Below are 4,324 nucleotides of genomic sequence, written 5' to 3' on the forward strand. Positions count from 1 at the left end.
ACTGGAGCAGAAGCTGTGTTCCACTCACCAGAAGTCTCAAGATCCTGTGGCGGGTGTCGTGGATAGCTGGCGGGTGTCAGCCGAGCCTTCACTCTAGCTACCCTGGTGCTGGTCAGACCGGAAGAGCTGTAAATTCTTTTTTTATCTGAAGCATGATAAGTGGTTTTAAATTTCAGAATGTAAAAATACTTTAGCCAGGATTGTGAAAACATTAAAACTGAATGTCTAGAGAATTGTTTAGGGCTCGAGAGGCGCCTCATTCATTAATACTATCTCCAGACAATGCTTCTAGGGGACCAGATGAACAGAAGTTTCCAGCAGCCATGTCAAGTAGCTCACAACTTCCTGTCAGCCAAGTGCTCCTGACAGGCCTCTGTATGCACCTAAACACACACACACACACACACACACACACACACACACACACACACACACACAGAAACTAAAATGAATCTTTAAAAAAACCAGCAAAAGAAATGCTAAAAAGGAGCTTATTATATGTTTCTAAGTGAATGATATGGCAATCACTGGCTTTATCACTCATAGTTAATTTGACATACAGGGTTTATCTATCATGCTAATTTTCTCAAGGAACCTATTTTAGGTTTGGTTGATTCTTTGAATAGTTCTTTCTGTTTCTACTTAGTTGATTTTAGCCCTTAGTTTGATTATTTCCTGCCATCTACTCCTCTTGGGTGAATTTGCTTCCTTTTGTTCTAGAGCTTCTAAGTGTGCTTTCTGGCTGCTAGTGGATTCCCTGTCTAGTTCCTTTTTGGAAGCACTCATGGCTATGAGTTTACATCTTAGAACAGCTTTCATTGTGTCCCATAAGTTTGGGTATGTTGTGGCTTCACTTTCATTAAACCCTAAAAACTCTCTAATTTCTTTCTTTATTTCTTCCATGACCAAGTTATCATTGAGTAGAGTGTTGTTCAGCTTCCATGTGTATGTATGCTTTCCATTTTTTTTTGTTGGTATTTAAGACCTGCCTTAGTCCGTGATGATCTGATAGAATGGATGGGATTATTTCAGTCTTCTTGTAGCTGTTGAGGCCTGTTATTTGACCCATTATATGTTCAGTTTTGGAGAAGATGCTGAGAAGAAGGTATATTCTTTAGCTTTAGGACAAAATGTTTAACAGATATATGTTAAATCAATTTGGTTTATAACTTTTGTTAGTTTCACTGTGTCTCCCTTTAGTTTCTGTTTCCAGGATCTGTCCATTGATGAGAGTTGGGTGTTAAAGTCTCCCACTATTATTGTGTGAGTTGCAATGTGTGCTTTGGGCTTTAGTAAAGTTTCTTTTATGAATGTGGGTGACCTTGCATTAGGAGCATAGATGTTCAGAATTGAGACTTTTCTTGGTAGATTTTTTTCTTTTAATGAGTATGAAGTGTCCTTCCTTATCTTTTTTGATAACTTTAGGATGAAAGTCAATTTTATTTGATATTAGAATGGCTACTCCAGCTTGTTTTTTTTGGGGGGACCACTTGCTTGGAGAATTGTTTTCCAGCATTTTACTCTGCGGTAGTGTCTGTGTTTGTCCCTGATGTGGATTTTCTGTATACAGCAAAATGTTGGGTTTTTTTTTTTTTTTTTTGTATCCAGTCTGTTAGTCTATGTCTGTTTATTGGGTACTCGAGTCCTTTGATTTTAATAGGTATTAAGGAATAGTGATTGTTGCTTCTGTTACTTTTGTTGTTAGAGGTGGAATTATATTAAGATTTTCTATTTGGTTTGTTAAAAGATAACTTTCTTGACTTTTCTCGCGTGTAGTTTCACTCCTTTTGTTGGAATTTTAAATTTATTTATACTTTGAAGAGCTGGATTTGTTGACAGATATTGTGTAAATTTGTTTTTATCATGGAATATCGTGGTCTCTCTATCTATGGTAATTGAGAGTTTTTCTGGGCATAGTAGCCTGGGCTGACATTTGTGTTCTCTTAGGGTCTGTATGATGTCTTCTCAGGATCTTCTGGCTTTTATAGTCTGTGGTGAGAAGTCTGGTGTAATTCTGATAGTCTGGTGTAATTCTGATAGTCTGGTGTAATTCTGAAATTCTGGTGTAATTCTGATAGGTCTATCTTTATGTGGCACTTGACCTTTTTCCCTTAGTGTTATAATATTCTTTCTTTGTTTTGTGCATTTGGTGTTTTGATTATTATGTCACAGGAGGAATTTCTTTTCTGCTCTAATCTATTTGGTGTTCTATCTGCTTTCTGTGTATTCCTGGGTATCTTTTTATTGTTTTGAGTCAGAGAAGTCTTCTTTTCTAATTTTGTTGAAAATATTTACTGGTCCTTTACATTGGGAATCTTTGCTCTCTTCTATACCTATTATCCTTAGGTTTGATCTTCTCATTGTGTCTTGGATTGCCTGGATGTTTGGAGTTAGGATTTTTTTTTTTTTGCATTTTGCATTTTCTTTGACTGTTGTGTCAATGTTTTCTATGGTATCTTCACTGAGATTCTCTCTTCTATTTCTTGTATTCTGTTGGTGATGCTTGCCTCTATGACTTCTGATCGCTTTCCTAGGATTCCTATCTCTCAAGTTTTCTCTGTTTGTGATTTCCTCATGGTTTCTACTTCCATTTTTAGATCCTGGATGTTTTTGTTCAATTCCTTCACCTGGTTGATTGTGTTTTCCTGTAATTCTTTAAGGGATTTTTGTGTTTCCTCTTTAAAGCTTTCTCCCTTTTAATCTGTTCTCCTGTATTTCTTCAAGGGAGTTATTAATATCCTTCTTAAAATCCTCTATCAGCATCATGAGATGTGATTTTAAATCCAAACCTTGCTTTCCAGTTGTTGTGGGTACCCAGTACTTGCTGTGGTAGGATAACTGGGTTATGATGATGTCAAGTAGCCTTGGTTTCTGTTTGTAAGGTTCTTGGACTTGCCTTTTGCCATTTGGTTACCTCTAGTGTTAAATGGCTTTGCTGTCTCTGGCTGGAACTTGACCCTTTTGTGCATCTTGAATCCTGTGCCAGGACTCCTGGGAGAACAGCTCTTGTGTACAAAGGGATGTGTAACAGCCCAATCTCCAGGTGTAGATGGTGACTGAAGGGATCCTGTTCGAGCTGCTCCACTGTTCTGGGCCCGGTGCACTCTTTGCTGGTCCTTCCCTGGACCTTTAATGGAGAGGAAGTGGCTATCTCACCTCCCAGCCTGGGAGTGAAAGCACTCCTGGGAGAACTGCTCTTTCCTGTTGGGGCCTGTGCACTGTTGACAATCTTTATAAAAGTAATGAAGCAAGGAACTCCTGTAGGGTACAGGGATGTCTCAGGAAGCTCTAGGTTGGGTGCAATTAGAGAATTACACCTCAGTGATTAAATAGAACATTATATCCTATTTATAATAAGTGGACACAAACATAAAGCTAACTCTGCAATTGGTAAATAAGTAGCTGTCACTGATTTTAGCCAGAACAGACACCATTTTACATGGCAAAATGATCTTCTATTTGCAATCTCTGGAGGATAATGCCTAATGTTAATATTTTATGAAGCTATTTATTCCTGATAAGACATTTGGGCCAACCCTGAGCATCAAGCCAGCTTTTGCAAGTGGAAACTCCTAGATCTAGCAGTCAGGCCAGTTCATAGGTTTCAGCTACTGCTTTGATCTTTAGAATGGTTGGTCCTGTCACTTCTTCAGGTATAAGTTGTTGTCTTCTTGGTGGATGTCATGTAAGGTTGGGGACCTTTCCTCAAAATCACTCTGCTTCAGCCCTTGTTCCTCTGAGGGTGCATGCTCATGTGTCATCCTTGGGCCTTTGTGACAGTTGTCCCCAATCCTCTATGCTCTCTTAGCTGTAATCTACTCCCAGATCACAAAGAATTGTACAGATCTACTGTATCAATGCTCACATCTTCCCTGTCTTCATCCTTTAAAAGGATTGCTCTGAGGTTTTGAATTTTTCCCTTGGCTTTGAATGTTTTCACTATTGCACATCTAATTTCTACAAAGAGTTTGGTGTTGAAAGGGAGAGGATTTAGTGGGAAATCAAGCTGTCATGTTGACCTGTGAATAACCAAATATTTTCTGTATCTTTCTCTGGGTTGTGGTCTTTTGAGGTATGGTAGCATTGTCAAGCCTTTTGTGTCTTCAACAGAGTCCTGTATTGGAACTGTTACTTAACTATATAAGTATTCTCAATGATAGCTTAGTTTGTGGTCAATTCTTTTCGTCTCTTAAATTTTTGCCAAGACAAAAAATGAAAAGCTGAGTGTACTGGCTATTTTTGTGTCAACTTGACACAGCTGGAGTTATCACAGAGAAAGGAGCTTCAGTTGAGGAAATGCCTCCATGAGATCCAACTGTAAGGC

This window comes from Mus caroli, chromosome 4 (genome assembly GCF_900094665.2).
Source record: "Mus caroli chromosome 4, CAROLI_EIJ_v1.1, whole genome shotgun sequence".
In the NCBI taxonomy this organism is placed as follows: domain Eukaryota; kingdom Metazoa; phylum Chordata; class Mammalia; order Rodentia; family Muridae; genus Mus; species Mus caroli.